The sequence below is a fragment of the Triturus cristatus genome, chromosome 6 (assembly GCF_964204655.1).
Source record: "Triturus cristatus chromosome 6, aTriCri1.1, whole genome shotgun sequence".
Taxonomy (NCBI): Eukaryota; Metazoa; Chordata; class Amphibia; order Caudata; family Salamandridae; genus Triturus; species Triturus cristatus.
In genome coordinates this window covers 1,141,222,770-1,141,241,486 of record NC_140589.1, presented here as the reverse complement: position 1 = coordinate 1,141,241,486, position 18,717 = coordinate 1,141,222,770, and the positions used below count along the sequence as shown (strand labels likewise).

The 18,717-nt window shown below is 44.1% G+C and overlaps 1 protein-coding gene across 1 annotated transcript in view; it reads right to left on the bottom strand.

Annotated features, from left to right (window-relative positions):
- ACSS1 (acyl-CoA synthetase short chain family member 1) overlaps positions 1 to 18,717 on the bottom strand; it is a 1,009,364-nt gene that overhangs the window by 223,193 nt on the left and 767,454 nt on the right. The gene's annotated exons all lie outside the window — the stretch shown is intronic.

Here is an 18,717-nt window from a genome sequence, read left to right as displayed (position 1 = left end):
CTCGCACCGAGTGCTCGGTGGGCTGCTGTTTGGTGAAATCACTTGAGGTCCTCTAGCGACTCCTGTGCCTCTGCCTGTGGGTCCATTTGAGGGTCAAATTTGTTTTGTCTGGGCTCCTTTGGTTGATCCAGGCTTACCCTGACTCCCCTTGCTGTGGTGAGTCTCCTGGACCTTGCTGGTCTGAACCGTACACATCCTTGACCTTCTGCGTAGGTTGTCGCTGTCAAGGCTTGTTGGTGCTCCCGCCAGACACCGACCCCTCAGTACTCGACATCCTTTGTGGGACAGCTTGTATCCGGCTCCTGGTTGTCCTCGACATCTCCTGGTCCCTGTAGCTGCAGAGTCAAGAACTCCATCAACACACTTAAAGCACCTGACATCGATGGGCGTTCGTCTACCGAGCCCCTGGATACACCTGAGTGACCCAGACTGTCCCCTCTGCTTTCATGCACTCTTTAACTAGAATCCACCTTTGGATTGCAACGGACACTTATCTTCCTTCCAGCAGCGGATCTTCTTCGAAGTCCTCCATTGGGTTCGACATCGGTTTCCAGCGCCACTTCAGACCGATGCACCCGGCTTCCCTGAGATAGGTAACTTGGGTACCTTGGTATCCACGGGTGGGGTGGCTCTCCAACCTCCTAACTTCCATGGGGTTTCTTTGAAGTCCACTGGGAAGGATCCTTAAACTCTAAAACTTCAATCGGAACTTTCCCATATAATTGTACGGAGCAAGCGGTTGTGCTCCCACACTGCACCTGTCCTCCGTAGGCTCCCAACTTACTCACCTTGGGGTCCCACTGACTCGAGTTGTGGTTCTTATACCACTTTTTTAGGATATGGTTTGGTCCCGCCCTGGGGCCTACCGTTTATTAGTGCTATTTACAGTCATTTCTGTGCTTACGTATTGTGTGCTTTGTGAATATCTCCGAGTAGGTGATACTGTGTCATACTAGATAGTGTTATATTAATAAATACATATTTTTATAACTACTGTGTGGTTCTCCTTTCATTTAACCAATACTATAAGGTTGCATTCTGGTAAAACTAGCTGCTGAACATTCCTTCAAGACTAAGCCTGAAGGCTGCTCTCCACAGCTACCACTTGAATAGCTTTCTAAGGTTATCTTTGACCTCTATGGGTTGTTTGGACTGGTGCAAGGGGCCCACTTCAATTAGTGGACAGCATATACCATGCCAACTTCTCACACCTGTCTACTCTTTTACAGAAACGTTTGCTTTCTCAGTTGTCACAGTTTCAGCTTGGAAGGTCAGTGAGGTGACACTTTGAAGAGCATCAGAGCCACTTTAGGTGTTTTCCTTTTCCATTGATGTCCTTGATGTGAACATAGCTATGTCTCATAACTTCTTTGTGCCTCTTGACATCTGTGTCTGCCCCTTTGTCACTGGGTTGAGCAAGTTTTTTCATTCAAGTGCGTCATGTCCTACAATGGGTTTGTGATGCCTTTCATTCTCTGTCTTTTGCATGAGCTCTCTGACTTTTAACATAGTCCATTTTCATGTTGTATTCTGTTACCTGCTAATTCTCTGGTTACTCCTGGGCAGGGACTAACAACACATACTGCATGTTTAGTGACTTCAAGACTCTCTTGACTTGCTGGAACATGCTCCATTGCTGTTGTGCTGCTCCCATGTAGCCCGGGAACAATGACCTTTCACTGTCGTACACTTTCTGGGGTCCCTGTCAGCATGCAAGTTGTAGAAGGAGTTCACAAACTCTGTGGCTGAGAACATTTTTTTACAAGTGGGTGTGGGGGTAGCCCATGTGTTTGGACTCGTGAAGGCACTTGGTTACCCCTCTCAACTGAGGAGAACTTGGACAAGGAGTGAGGCTCGATTTGTGCTGTATGTCATTTATCTATGCATAGAGGGTTTTTACTCTCTTTCTGAGAGGCAGACTATTCCTAGATTGTTTCTCATGGAGTGTCTTCAACATCTTCAGCCCTGCTCTTCATGTAGCAGACTCGGTCTGTGAGATCTACAAGCTGTTGCACCTCCATCAATGCCTCCTTCACCTCCTTGACTTTCTGTTCATCTGCACGTAGTAAGTTGAGACCTATCGCTACTGTGTCCATCTTTGCATCAAGCATTTCCCTTGATTCTTTTTTTGCAGTCAATATGGCATCTATCTCCTTTGTAGGCCAGCACCATATGTCTCCAGCATGCCTTGATTTAGGAGTCACATACGCGGGATCTTCCTTGCTGTCCTATTTATTGATCTTTCTGTACTTTGTCTCTGCCCATAGTGGGTGTTAAATGTGTCTATTCCATTTTGCCAACAATAACTCTACCCTTCTTTAATTGTCAGCCCATACCTCAATGTGATGTTTCTTCATTGTTAAACTGCCTTTAGGTCACCAAGTGCACCATTTCCATGTGCTATGCATGCTGTTGTCTGCGGTTCATTGGATTAGCAGTCAAGTTTGACCCACAGCCTTCACACTGATGCCTTCTGTGCTCTGAGTCAATAAGTTCAGGGGGATGCCGTCAGTGTGTTTTGCCTTGCCCCAGTCTTTATTGTTCCAGTCCTGCTGTCTCTTCCCCCCTGGTGTCTGTCCAAGTCCTTGATGGCAGTTTTCTCATCTGCTGTTTTGGGAGGGAAGGGGAGAATAAGGTCTCAGTACCCACTCTGCTCCCAAGTATCAGTTCTATCTCCTCCTGGCGCTCTTCAGCACATCTGGTGTCAATGGTCTTGGGTTTAAAAAGGCCATCTCCTGCTGTCCCCGTACCTTGTATAGAAACTGCGTGACCACCAGCTGGTTTGTAGCCCCTTAACTCCAGCAGTTGTTTCTTCAGATGAGGTTCTTCACCCTGCTAACAAGTCCATGGGGGATATTTCCCTGTCTTTGTAGACTCTGCTTCACTTTCCAATGCTCTTGGAACATCCAGGCAGCTGTCTTTAGGGGCTGCACTGCTCCTACTCCACCTGAGCCCACACCACCGCCATCTTCTTTCGCAGATCCTCACTGTGGGACGGGTCTAACCCCTTGTGCCCCCAGTGAAAATCACACATCAACCAGTGATCTCCCTCTCCTTAGAAGCCAGTCACTCGTGGTCAGCCCATTGGTGCATTCAGATGAACCTGCGATGCCGTGGAGAACTCGTTTTTTATGGGTGAGCTGGCGTGTTATGTGGGTATGTCTACGCTGGCACCTTGCTGGCCGTGTCCCTTTTCCTGAAAATGTTGAACATACCTAAGAACTGGTGCTTGACTTGACAAGCAATTAGAAAAATGCGATCAAGGTGACAGACATTATACTGTGTTGAGGCACAAAAAAGGGAAATTCAGTATAAATAAATCAATATATTCTATTACATACCCACCAAACTACATATGGTATGTTTACTTCCTACACCAGAATGCTTAACAATATAGACCACACATTTGGGTGATGTGTCCCAGATCTTTAGAGAATAGTTTTGAAAAGTCTATTTTCAAACACATGTACATACTTACCTTGCACAGTCCTTTGGTGGGAATGCTTTGACCGTAGGCTATGGGAAAGGGGAGTATTAGGCGGACACAGATTTATTTATTTTTGATTTTGCAGAGCACATCTGTCCCTTTGTAGGCATCAGAGCACTTTAGAAATAACCACAAGGAAATAGAGAAGGACACACTTTTTGAAAGGTATTAAGCCAAAGGAGAAATATGTATGTCCCCCCCATCACCTACCTGGAACTGGGTGTTATCAAAAATACCCATAGCAGGCATCGAACAGGCACATATCTGAATTGATGAAATGATGAAGCTCAGCAATTGGCAATAACTGACCACCAGGAATTGAAAATGTGATGATAGATGGGACAGAAAGCCTGATACAAGTGGGCAAAATGTCAGAGCTGAGAACTCATATTTTCCCCTTGTACATCTCTCTGCAATCACTCAACGATGAAATGAAAGATCTCTAGTGGGTTTTTGTTAAATTGAAAGGATTTGGCTAGGAGAGTTTGGAACCAACCCTAAGATGGGTAATGCTAATGTCACTGTTTAACATACTGGAGACAACACTATGAGACACACTATGAGACACTAGACTGCAGCAAAGACATGGACAAAAGGTGAACATGTATTAACACACATTTTATTATAGAATGACCACATATAAGATGGTCACCTGAATGTGAGAGGGATCATCAACACGACCAAATTGCACAGGATTAAGTCCTGCCTTCTCAGCTACAGGGTAGTCTTTGTGCATTTACAAAAACATACCTCACAAAAACAAAGGCATGAAGATTGCATGAGCAATGGAGGGGTCAACGGTTTTAACAGCATACTCCTTCTATGCAAGATGAGACCTCCTTTGTCTGAAGGTTTCTTTTGTGATTCACCACATCCTGATAGACCCAGAAGGTACAAGCGACAGTGGAAGTTGACTTAGATGTCAAGCATCCAGCAATGGTATATATCACTCAGTGGCGGTAACCACTAGGTGGTTATAGTTACGTGTGCCTTTCCATTGACGGCACATTTTTTAGCTTTCTAACAACTTTGGCCCTGTTTGATGAATCTTCGCAAAAAATCCAACTACTACAAGTTCATCCACTTCAGCTCCTTCCTATAAAGTTTTAGGGTGATCTATCCAACAAGGGTCGAGACAAAAAGGGGGGGGGGGTCCCAAAACGCAAAATCCCCATGCATTTTCTATAGACTTCTTTAGAAAAGGCTACAGCAAAAACTGCTGAGCAGAATAACACCAAATTCGGCTGGAAGCTAGATCTTTGTCTGAAGATTGTGCTGTTTGTGATTTGGTGTAAATCCATTCAGTAGTTTTTGAGAAATTTAGAGTGAAAAATGATTGTTTATTTTGTCAGTTGGGTTCGTAAGAGCCTTGAGAGAGTCATGCGGATGCTGCAATTTAAAAATAGAGCATTCTGAATGGTCTATGAAGCTTTATTTCCCTTGGGCCATGGTGTGCCCATGGGAGTCAGACTCCCTCGAGCGCTCTGACTGGCTGCCAGAACATGAGAAAAATGTTGCTGGCAGCCATCACAGGACTCAGGGACTTAGTACCCTGTCCTAAAGTTATAAAACAAAGAAAGATATAAAGGGGCAAGGTAGAGATACCCTGACTCCCTAGGCACCATGGGGTAGACCCAGAGGGACCCCCCCCCCGGCCTAAAAAGGGAAAAAAATGCAGTGATCCCACGTAATTCTCACAGGATCAAAAAGAAAAAAATCCATGAGTAAATCAAACGTTTCTCGAGTGTGCTTTCTCAATTAATAAATGCATTAATTATGTCACCTACGAACAATCTCCCCCCAGACGAATGGGGAATGACAGTATAGCACTGGGGAGACCCTGAACACGGTTCTACATTTGAGGCACGACAACGGGTCTCCAATATTTAAAGGGGAAAGTAGAATGTCGCACTGCATACTCTGGACGTTCATTTAATATTTATTTGAATATAACAGATGGTATGAACCTCCCTGAAACAAAATGGGCCGGGGGGCTGGCACTGGTCGCGTTCCGGGCATGGATTGGCACATACAGGCTTGCCTTTGGTGCACCCGCTGAGCACGTCAGCGGCATCCCCCTCTGAAGTATCTGATCAGGCAGGAAGATCTACAGCGCCACTGATCAAAGATGGCTGCTCCAAAGAAAAACCCCGAGAACCAGGGTTAAATGGAAGACAGTTAAACACCTTAGTTTTTAAAAGAAAACCTTTCCCCCTATAATAGTTTTTCCTATTTACATTAAGGCAGTCAACTGATTCGCAGTTCGAGCAGGAATTTACACAAAAAAAAAAGATTTAAGCAGCAAAAATACAGATTGGACAAAAAGATTTAAAACGACCCCCCCCTTCTAAAAATAATCAATTAATTACATTTTCCATTAAATCAAAGTTCCCATAAAAACAATGTTCCCCCCAAGTAGTTTAAAACACTGTGTTTCTGTTTTTTGCCTGCTGTTATCTGTGTATGGTCCATCATTTGTCAGTCTTATATCATCCAGTGTCGGAAGATGTTCACTAAAGAATCCTTGAAGACAAGGGTCAAGATCCTGCCCTTCCTCACTCTCAGTTAGACTCGCCTGAAGAACAGATTGTAAAAATGATGCTGTATATATGGCTGGCAACATTACATTTAAAAGCATTGTCAAGCTATAGTGATAAGGCACAGAGGACAAATCACTTTCAGTGTGATTACTGGGATAATATTTAGACTGAAAACTAAGGAGATGACGGCTCAAAACCGCATCACTAATGATTCTGGTTACCTGGTGCAAAGGCCCGAAATGTTTCTGAGGTTTTCTTAATATACCAAACATTATATTTTGTGCATATCAAGGCACAATGAAAGCAATTAGTATTTATGTTTACTATGTATAGCTTGATTGCTTATCAGCAGTGACATTTCTAATACTACTGTCACCTCTGACTCTAACAAAATTGACAACATGGTTCATCGTCTTCCAGTGGATAAATGGATGTATAAATTGTAATCAAATGGAATCAAAATGTAGATTCCATTCTATACACACGCAAAAAAAAAAAAAAACAGGGATGAGTTTACCAGTATGTTTGGGTAAAGGTTTTAATTACATCTGCGAAGTTGGGGAAACTTACCTTTGACGAAAAGAAATTTCTCGAGTACTCCTGACCTCAGTCTAGGTGGAGTTAAAACCTCTGAGCCAGATTACTCGGTGCAGGATGTCCCATGCGTAGGACATCTTGCACCCTTAAAATGTGGATGGGCCTATTGCAACCCCCCTTCCTGATAAGAGGTTTGGGAGGGGGAAGCAGACTGTCTTGGGCCAGGAGCCGTTGGGATGATTGGCTAGTGAGGGCTATTTGATCAGTGGCAGGCAAAGGGGGCAGGGGAAGTCAGTGAGCCACACACGTAGGAATGAATGCAGAAAATGACTGCAATACTTTGCCTGCTGTGGGGGCCTGTAAGAGGGACATGAAGACTGCTGTTGAGCGATAGTAAGCCTCCTGTGTCAATGCATGGTCCTTTGCTGCAGCAAAAACAGTTTACCCGCCTGCAAACGGTTCCTGAATGGTCTCTCATTTTTTTTTTTAACTTCGGGAGTGCCATACTTTGCAAGGCTTGTGGAGTCGGTATTTTTTTTTTTATTCCCCCAGATATTTTATTCGTTTTTTTAATAGAAAGCATACAATACATAATTAGGAAAAACAAAGGGGGTAGAAACGATAAAATAAAGAATCAATAGCATTATCAAGATATGCACAACAATGTGACATTGTACCTGTCAACGAATACATTCGTAGATTAAGATCAGTTGTAGATAATGTAGAGTCAGTGATGGTAGTTGAAAGTAGATGACGAGTTACGCATAAAATGATCTAACATATCCCAAATACGTTTGGAGGTTACTGGGCAACCTTTAGTATTAGATAGGGTTATGTGTGTGCTTCCCAGATAGGTAACTCAGGCCCACCAGGTACGATATGTTAGTCTATTGCTAGATTTCCAGTCGATAAGTATAACTTTGATTGGGATGGTGAGTAACAGGTCAAGAAGGGAGAGATCTGCATCAGAAAGTTCTATTGGGGATCTGCCAGGTGTTTTTTTTTTTTTTTTTTTTTTTTTTTTTTATTCCTCATATACCAAGGTGGGCATTCCAGATGGAGAAACCCGCCCCCTCTCCTCTTCCCGCGTTATTCCAATCTCGATGTTTAGGGGTCTGAGGAGAGATGGGAAGGAAATACCCCTCTAGTAGCAACTGTTTTCTTATTCCACTCCATTCCATTCAGGCCATTTGACCCAATGTTTTGAAGGCAAAGAACCAACAGTGCCCAGGTGAAATCATTGGAATATGCTCATCTATTCCGCCATGCCACAAGGGCCGCCCAGATCTTATCTTGGCTGGTACTATCACAGGCCATATCAAATTCGCTTATATATATAAGGTACTTCAGGCAGTCTGCAAAGTTTGGGGCATTTTCACTCTTCCAGGCTTTACATATTTCTCGTCGCGCTAGGATGATGACATAAAAGATAAATTTAGAAGCCAGATCATTCTGTTCAGTGTGCGATGTTACTCCAAACATGATCATCCTAGTAGTTACTACTAATTGTCTGCCTAGAACCTCAGCCAGGAACCCTTGTACTTTAAGCCAGTAATTTGTTAACATTGGGCACTCTACAAACATGTGCAAATCGTCTGCGGCTAACAGTTTGCATCTCGGGCAATAGTAATCTAAACTTGTTATTTTGACTAATTTTTTAGGTGAGATGTATACTCTATACAAGGTAAAAAGGTGATTTCTTTTTAGGGGGGCAGACTTAACCACCGTATAAAGCATTACAAATGAGTCCACCCACAGATCCCGCAGATTAACGCCTGTACCAATAACATTGCCCCACAGCTTTTGGAGTTCAGGCTCGGTAACATCCTCCACTTCTATCAAGGCCCAATACCAGTGAGAAAGTTCTTTTGGCCATCTGCCCTTTTTATTGACCAGATCAAACTTTGGGTTTGGGATGTTAATATTCCATGGAAAGGTGGCCCACCACCCCGAAAGCTGATAATATTTAAATCTTGTAAGTGTTCCCCCTGTCAGACTCGACAGAGAATTCCAATCCAGGAGCTCCGAATCTCTCTGTAGATCCCTCCAAAATACTAATCCTGCTGTTTTAAGTGGAGATGAAAGGGTGTCTTTAAGACAGTCCGGAGTCCCTGGTGAGTCCCATATCGGGGCGTTAGGGGCATAATAGGGGATACTCAATCTTTTCCTAATAAACATCCAGTTTTTTAAAGCCGTGTTTAGAATTTTTAGTCTCACCCTCTTGTAGTATTTTGGATCTCCAAATTTGAACAGAAAATATTCCTGTCCTTGTGGGATACCATGGAGAAGTGCCCGAAACAGAAGACCCAAAGAGGAGGCATCTGTCTCATCAGCCAGGAGTCTGAAGTTTTTAAAATGAAAGGAGTGGCAATATATGAGTAAATCTGGTAAAGCTAACCCACCCATTTTCAGGGTTCTCCTCATTTTCTTCCAAGAAATTCTTGAAGTCTTCGTATTCCAAATGAAGGAGCCTATTTTCCCCTGAAGTTTGGCTAAATCTGGTGAGTTAAACATTAGTGGGATGGAATTGAATAGGAAAGTGATTTTGGGCAGTATAATCATTTTAATTAAATTTACTCTCCCAAATATGTTCAGCTGAAGGCCTGACCACCGTGATAGAAGGTTGCACACCTCCTTATGGACTCTACTGAGATTTACTTTCGATATCTCCATAATATCTTGAGCTAAATGAATGCCAAGATATCTCATGCGGAGTTTTACATCAGGAGCTGCCACCTCCTGATTCCATTGCATTATCTCGGTCTTTTCCCTATTGATCTTATATCCCGAGATCTTCCCAAAAGACTCTGCCTGAGCGAATAACCTAGGAATGGCTTCAGCCGGATTAGATGTAAACAATAAAAGATCATCAGCATATAAGGCCAATTTTAACGTAAAGTCCGCTATATTGAAGGGTTTAATTGCCTGGTCGCCTCTCAGCTGACAAGCAAAAGGCTCGATATAAAGATTGAACAACAGGGGAGAAAGGGGGCACCCCTGTCTTGTTCCACGTAAAATGTAAACCCAATCCGTAAGTGACCCATTTATCAGAATTTTTGCCCTGGGAGAGAGATACAGTGATCTAACTGCTGTTACATAATTTTTCGGGATTCCAAACCTGGACAGGGCCAACCATAAGTATGACCAATTCACTTGGTCAAAAGCCTTGGCAGCATCGATTGCCACAATAGTCAGGGGGGATTTTTTATCTGTAGCTACATCTATAGCGGCGATGGCCTGGAATGTTAGTTCGTTTAGCTGTCTTCCGGGGATAAAACCTCTCTGGTCTCTATGTACTATGGATTTTATAACTTTAGCCATTCTAGCTGCCAGGACCCCTGCAAAAATCTTATAGTCCACGTTCAATAATGAGATTGGCCTATATGACTCAACCCTTGCAGGGTCCTTATCGGGTTTTAAGATCAGCGTGACTGTTGCCTCTGACCAGGTTTGTGGAATTGCCTCGCCCGATATCAGTATCTTATTAAACAGTGTAGTAAGAATCGGGGCAACCTTATCCAATCCCAGATGGTAGATCTCTACAGGGAGTCCATCCGGCCCCGCTGCTTTCCCTTTTTTCATTTTTTTAATCTGAGTACAGACTTCGCCCTCTTGTATTTCAGAGCTCAGATATCTTCTGTCAGCCTCTGACAATTGTGGCAGTTCCAGCTGATTTAACCATTGCTCGGCATCGTGTATTGAGGTGCCGCTCTCTTCAGTATATAGGTCCTGCATAAACCGTTTTGCCTCCCCGGAGATTATATCATTGTCATGGGAGATGGCCCCAGTGTCACCTATGGTTAACCCCTTAATCACATTCCTAGCCCGGTCTGATCTAGCCTTCCAGGCAAGTAATCGGCCACATTTCTCCCCATACGAAAAGTTTTGTAAGTTACTAGCGTCCCATCTGTCTTTGACTATTTTGTCCAACCTTGCCTGAAATTCAGCTTTCAGAGCATCAAATTCATTCTGTATAGTGGCTAGATTAGGCTGGAGGTCTAGTGAGGCCTTCTGCAACTGTTGTTCTTTTAATTTAATTTTTGTGAGATGATCTTCTTCCTCTCTTCTTCGTGACTTATTTTTCCTAATCATAAAGGAGGTTAGATACCCTCTCAGCCACGCCTTAAAGGTTTCCCAGACCAATTGATCTGTTGCGGTACCACTATTTGCCTTAAAGAACTCAGCGACTTCGACCACCAACTCCATTCTCATTTCCTCTTTTAAAAGTATTGACCTGTCTAAGGTCCACCTCCTCACTTGGTCTTCTTGCCCAAGCTTAACCTTTAGCTCAACCATGGAGTGGTCTGAAAGTATGGCAGGAATATAGGATACGGTGACGACCCCCGATATTAATGTTTGATCTAACAAAAAGAAATCTATCCTAGAGTGATGTCTATACCTATGACTATAGAACGAGTACTCTCTACTGCTGCCATTTCTGACCCTCCAAATATCGTGTAAATTCAAATCCTTCATAATATTTTTAAGCTCTGTTTGTGTTTTACGTGGGGGGGTGAATTTAACTCTAGAGGTACGATCCAGATCTTCATTGAGGATCAGATTAAAATCCCCTCCTAAGATAACAGGTGTTTCGTAATTTAAAAGACTCATCTTTAAACTAGATAGAGCCCCTGGAGAATCAGAATTGGGACCGTAATATACTGCGCAAGTGAATCGTGACCTATCTACCACAAAGGATGCGGTCAGCCATCTACCTGAGCAATCAGTTTCAGACTTCTCCACCCTAATCCCACTATTTGCTCGTACTAAAATTGCAACTCCCCTAGTGTTCCCACTCTGGTTGGAACAAAGAAGTTCCTGTATCCATCCTTGTCCCCTGAATGCTATCCTACATTCCTGTTGCTCTAGATGGGTTTCTTCTAAAAGGCATATGTCTGCCTTTGATTTGTTTAAAAATTCACAGATCCTAAATAGTTTCCTCCTCTCCCTTAATCCATTTACATTCAGATTTACTATTTTTAATATTTTTCTAGCCAAATCCGTCATGTCGGATAAAATTCTTGGGTAAGAGGGTCATATACGGCCCATAACTTTTTACTACCGAGGAGTTGTTCCATAAGCCGAGGTTATATGAGGAATGTTTTTTTTTTTTTTTTTTTTTTCCACCCCCCCCCCTTGCCCTCTCCCCCCACCCTTGAGGAACCCTCCCTTGTAGACCTTGGCGATCATATCGCCGTTTAGGAGCCCAAGTCCCATACGCGTGCTCTACCTCTGAACATTCAAAGTGAGAGTGGGAGATAGATAGCTAAACTAAAAATTAAGCTTTTCCGTCAGCTTTCTGTCACCCCCATGTGTACATGTGCTCTTTTTTATTTATTTATTTATTTATTTATTTACATTTTTTTTTTTTTTTTTTTTTTTTTTTTTTTTTTTTTTTTTTCCCCTTTCCCTTCTCCTCCCTCCTACCTTTCTCTTCCCAAATAAAGTCACACTCTTCATCACAGCATTCATCTAAAAAAAAAGGCTATCACTGGGACTTCTTCATACCAGCCAAAAACGTATCTACCTCCTGAGGTGAAGTGAAGTTGTACGTTTTATTTCTCCAGATCACCCTCAGTGCCGCTGGAAATTTCATTGCTACCTGCCCTCCTAAACTTCTTATATCGGCCATTCGCGATCCCAGTTCCCACTGTCTCTGTGATGTAACTCTGCCAACATCGGAGCGTACAAGGTACTTGGTGGACTCCATCTGCAGGGATGTATCTGTAAGTGCCCTACTCAATATCAGCTCCTTCACTGCGTAAGTCTGGAAGTTCACCAATATCCTTCTAGGCGCTTTCCTGTCTGGGTGCTGTCTAAACGGGTCTCTATGTGCTCGCTGTATTTCTCTCTCAATATCTAACTCAGGCATATCTTTCAATACTCCCTCTCTCAATAATCTACATATTAGAGACTTTACATCACCGTTTTCCGCCCCCTCAGGGATTTTTAAGAATCTTAAGTTGTTCCGCCTGGCATGAATCTCCAATCTTTCCATATCCATCTGTAGAGACCTGTTCTGAGCTCTCAACTCCGATATGTCCCTTTTTTGATCCTGGGAAGCTTGAGTAAGAACAGCAACTTCCCCCTCCAAGGCCTCAGTACGAGAGCAGATATCGTCTAATTTACTCTCCAGGTTAGAACATTTTTCATTGATCTCTCTCTGGTTAGCCTCCGAGATTTCAAATCTAGGCAATAGTTTTGAAAGAAGATCTTCCCGTAAGGACAGGAGGAGCAGCTCGAGCTGGGATTGGGATTGACTGGTTCCTTCTTCCACACCATGAGTCTCTCGGACAGCTGATGATGGAACATCCGGGGCTAAGCTGGCCCCTAGCATTATACTTGAGCCCTCTGCTGCTGCGGACGGAGACTCTATTTCTATTGCACCAAGGTCTGTCTCTGGGTCTGAGAGCAGTGGGGTAAATCTATTTTGCGTGGCGACCTGAGTACCCGGGGGCTGAGTTAGGGGCTGAGTTACGGAAGGGAGAGTCTGGTTGCCTATCTTGGCGACCTTACTTCTGCAAGCAGCAGTGTTGGGATTGAGATTGATGTTGGGATTGGGATTGGTGTTTGCAGGGGTCTTCAAAGCCGTCATTTTTTCCATTATCCTGAAATACGATTTAAGCGACGGTGTGGGCTTAGCTGTACTCGAACAGACTTTCGATCTCTTTACCTCGCCTGTCTTGCTCTTTTCACTCTTTTGGCTCTTTTTCTGACGAGGAATAATAGGGATAGGGATAGGTCTCCCTGAGAGAGGGTTTAGCAAGTCCTTCTCAGGTTGGGAACGAAGTGAGTATCTATTTCTTGCTTCTAATGGAGCTGCTCGGGGAGGGGGTGGCTGTTTCTGTACATTGCCTGTGCAGCCTCCTTCCCCAAACTCATCCACTGTCTCTCCCAAGAGCGGTATATGTTCCACGAAATGCTCTTTTGGGGAGATCAATTGGGACTGATCTGTCAGCAAGTCCATTCCTCTGCCTCCCTGCTTTCTCTCTCTCACCCCTCCAGACCTCCTCCCGGACCTATTCAGCACATCAGACACATCAGATGAAAAAATGTTACCTCCTCGGCAGTCTCCTCTCCCCTCTCTGAAGACAGCTATCTCCTCCCCCCTCCGCACCAACCTTAATTCTGTTGTCTGTAATCCCAGCTCCCATCCAGCACTAGCACTAGGTTCGAGACGTCTTACAGCACCGCACCGAAAACGAAAATCAAACCTCCTCACAGCTGTGCGGGCTCTACTCCAGAGCCTTGCCCCTCGCCTACTGCAGACACCGACTCCTGGGCTTGCTCCAAACCAGTCCTCTTTCGCTGGCAACGGCCGGATCACAACACCCATCAAAAAAAAAAAAAAAAAAAAAAAAAAAAAAAAAAAAAACGCTCCTAGACCCTCTGACCTCCGTCCTCTAATCTCCGGTCTCCGGTCTCCAGGCTCCAGGCTCCACGCTCAACGGCGAAACCACCAGGGAAAGGTTAAAAGCGTCGCGGAGGTTCTCCGGAGAAAGAAAAAAGATACCAAAGTAAGCGCATAGTTTTGCTTAATTTTTTGATGTAAAAAGCTCCGTGCTCTCACCGCATCATTGTGCTTCACGCTTCACGCGGTCCGGGACAGCGCTCCTGCAGCCGGCGTCAGCCCGCCGCCATGTTCCTCCGGATCTGCCAGGTGTGATCCGAATATAATGAGTGGGAAGGACAGATGAATATTTTGTGTAATTATAGGGCACTATCTTGCCAGTCGGAGTGTAGGTGAGAGCAGGAGAAGAAAATGTGTTCTTCGTAGCCGTGGGATGAGTCACATGCCCAGCATGTGTTGGCATCCTTATGTTTTAGGCGGGATAATTTTGCGGAGGTCAAGTAAAGGAAGGGTGCAGCAAAAAATGTGGTCTGGATTAGAGAGAAGGGATCAGTTTGTGTTGGAGTAGGTGTCATCCTATGTTAGCCCAGGTGTTATGTGATCCAAACGGCCCTCCAAATAGCATTATGCCCTGAAGTGGACACAGATAATTCTTCTGATGGGGAACAAGTACCTGAACAAGAATCAATATCCAGACCATAATCCTAATAGATGCAATGTGTAGGAATGAATATATTGAGTTGTATAAGCAGAGGAAAAAACTGTTCTGCAGTGCAATATTGGTACTTAACATCTGACGCGAAGATAATGCATTGAGTGATAGCGAACCTATCTCTGTGTACTCCCTTGTTTCTACCCCTAATTCTTCCTTTTGTTTGATTAGAGTCAGAACTATTTATTTATGTTCCCTCCTGAGTGACTTGGTCATTCGGAATCATGGAACTCATATGCATGTTTGATGGTACTGACACTGCGTACGGCAGATAACAAGGTAATCCTTTTTCTATTGTTCCATAAGTATGAGATTGCCAAAGTGTCCTCTATGACCAATAAGTAAGCTTACAAACTTGTACTCCATGGCACTGCAAATGCGATGTGGAGAGTTGAGCTGCTCCAATGTTTCTAATGTTTTTATTTAAGAATCATATACGGATACCCCTGTATTATTACATTACCTATTCACATGTTATAACAATATTATGTAAAACTCACAAAATACAGATCCCCAAAAAAATGTCAGTCCATGTGTCTGTGTCCGGAGGAACAAGGATCTTAGAAGAAACGTAGGAGGCCCATTTGTGTGCTAGCGGTGAGTGGCCTTGGATTTTTGAGGTGGTGAGAATTCTGTAGAGGAGCGTGAGGCAGCATGGCCATTTGAAAGTATTCGTTGGAGTTTCAGTAGTAAGGGATAATTATGGATAGGACCCAGCTTGGAGATTCTAGCTCTAATATGGAGTAAATCATAGAAGTTCATATTGGAGAGTCCGTGTTTATGTTGTCGGAAGGCGAAGGAGAGTGCTTCGGTATTATCATAGAGGTCAGATATCGTTGTAATCCCTCTAGATGCCCATGTCGGGCCAAAGGAGGGGGAATTAGGGATATGTTGTTTCTTCTTATACCACAGTCAGATTAGAGGTACAGATTTTAGTATCGAAAGTAGAGTCTAATTCGAATATGGCAGATATAGTGTCTCGGAATATTGTGCAGATTTGTGGGTAAGGGAATCGTGACATTGTTAGTATGGAGTGAATTGAGAAGGGGTGGCAAATGGAAATTTCCAGATTAGTCCATATGGGTCTCTTTAGTGGGTTAGTTTTAACCCACCCAGAGCCTTGGGTTGCTAAGAAGGCTGTCTGGTAGGTAATCCAATTAGGAAAGTTACAAACCCCCATTATTGTAGCTTTTCTCAGTTTTTTAAGGCTAATTCTAGGTTTTTTGTTTTCCCATAGGAAGACTAAGACACTTTTTTCAATTTTAAAAAGAACACTGGGAAGAGACAAGTAGGTAAAATGTGTGATCAAACATTAATCAGTGGAGAAACCATAATTTTTATAGTTTTGAATCTCCCCCACTACAATATGTGTTTTGGGGACCATGTTGACAGTAGCTCTTTTATTTTATTTAGAGTTACATTTTCATTGGGAGCCACTGATTCAGCGAGGTTTTTGCAGAACCAGATCCCAAGGTATTTGATTGTGGATTTCCATTGGAAGTTAGATGAACCACACATTGAGGGGTGGATATTTAAAGGGGGAATCTCGGTCTTATCCCTATTTAGGGAGTATCCTGAAAATTTAGAAAAGTGTTCTATATTGGATAGGACTGCAGAAATTGCGAGCTCTGGGGATTCTGTAAATATCAGAATGTCTTCCGTGTATGCAGCTGTTTTATATGGTGTGTTGCTAAAGTGTGTGCCCAGATTTATTTGCTTTTTTAAGCACCTGGTTTTGGACTTTTTACTGTGGGTGAGTCTTACTACCTGTGTATGTTTGCTGCCAGTGTTCACTTTCAAAAGTTGGCCGGTTACATGTCAACACGTGACACACACACACACACGTGAGGGCTGCGCGTGTGAGACTACCCTCATGAGCAGCCCGGTAACTGTGCTCAGGAAGCCTGCTGCAGAGGGGACTCTGTAGTACTAGATATTGACCTTGGGTAGGCCATATAATATTAGCATGCACTTGTTGGTTAAGTAAGTATGGATTCCTGTTTTGTCTGCAGTGACACTTTAATATATACATGAGGGGCAATCTGCTTTAGAAACAGTTTTTCTTCACTTTGGCCTAACACGTCCAGCAAGATAAACAACAGGGGTGAAAAGTGTGGGCAAAGATTGATTATGCAAATCCCAAGCAAATATATGTACACCTTATGGGTCATCCAGAATTTTCATTTTCTCTGGCTCAGCTCAGGATTAGAGTCCAGGCCTCTTGGCACCCTGCTGGGCCAAGTTAATTACGTTGCTCAACAGGATAGGGACCAAACGCCTTCCCACACACACAGAGATTCCGTCAGCTCCTGAGGAGGAACGGGATTGAGAAGAAAATCTGCATCTGGTTATTTGGGCTCACACTGTACCGGGCTGGGCCAGCCCAGGCCCACTGAACAAAGGAGGAAGCCCAGACAACTGGAGCCAACACAGGAGGGTGTTCCTTCTTGAAGTTTAAGAGGGAAAGGCCGCCACAGAAGATGTGACCACTGACTTCTGGGTGGCCCCGATCTTGCACAGTTCCAGCATGCTGTGCAGGAGGGTTAGGACAGAGATGGAGAGGTGAATTGAAACTCTAGGATTGGCCAGGTGTGCCTGGCTTCTAGAAGCTTTCACCCCTCATTTAAAAACTCTTGCAAGAGAGAGAGTAGTTATCATTGGATTTGGACACTGGAAGTTGGCAGCAGCAGTAAAGGCCAACTGGAAGGACAAGTCTTCTGGTGCCCTAATGGACGAAGGACTCTGCCTACAGTTCACCCCAGGATCAGTGGGTCTCTCCAGGACCAGAGAAGCAGGTTCCCTTACATTTCGTAAGGACGAGCCAGGGTAGGATCTGGACTTCTCTGCCCCAGCAGGAGGAAAGGGACACCAGAGACAGAGGAAAAGAGAAAAAGCTGGCACAGGGAGCTAGTAAAACTAGCTCCCTGCAGACTACACCACCTTGGAAGTGAGGAGGTCTGCTGAAACGTCTCCTGGTGGGTAGAGCTCACCACCAGAACAAAAATGAGCCAAAGATCGACCTGTGACATTTGAGCCCCTAAACACAGAGCATGGAGCTCTGCAGCCAGTTCAGAAAAATACCCCTAGATTGGGCCAGGGCTCAGGGTCGGCTCATGATTTAGTTAGCTATTTCCATGGAAGAGGCATACATAGAGCATCCTCCCCCCAGATCCCTATTAGGAATGTGGATCCCATTCCCTGGACCGCGCTTCAAGGATGGGGCTTGGGACTCCATCACCCAGCCACTAGCCAGAAAAAGACAGGTCATGCTCCCCTCCAAGAAGGAAGGGCCCTGGGATCCCAACTCATTACCCTAATGAGTGGTGGTGGGTTCCCTCTCGGGCCAGTGCTTGGGTCTTGGGTGGCCAGCGTAAGCCATGCACACTCCCTGCACAGAGAAGGCTGGGAGATAGGGAAGGCCAGCCTACTGCACTGGTAAGGACAGAGCTAGTTGGACGGGGACATGCCGTCCATGCATGAATGTGTCCCCACACGGCCACAACAAAGTAGAGGACGGGGGTGCCCGGTTGGAAATGGGCACCCCCTTTAAAAAAATTAAAAAAGTAAAAAGGGTTTGTGGTATGAGGCTGTGAACCAGTAGACAAAGCAGCTAGAGACACTACTATAAAATTCACTGCTCCTCGAAGGAGTGCCTCATAATGCCCTGCATGGCTTCTTCAGCTTGCCTAATTTTCTTTCCTGTGGTGGTCCCAAAGTGGGCAGGTGCACCATCAACAATGTTGTGGAGGCTGCAGGAGGCACAACAACCCCTCCCCCAGTAACTTTTCAAAAGCAACCCTATGTTTACAGTGTCAAGGCATGTATGAATCTCCAGGATTTTCTTCATTATTTCTATCACTCTTAAATGCTGGACATTTTGCTCTTCAGCTGGGAGTACAGGGCCCTATTAGGACTCGTTTTATGAAAACATTTTATGTGGCCTGACACAGACGCATGTAATTTTTATTTCAATTATTTATTGATATAATATTATTGACCATGATATTTGATCAATGTTAAAATGCTTTAGTTACGTTAATAATAGTCTTAACACATTGTTATTGATTACCAAAACACCATGTTGCAAGAA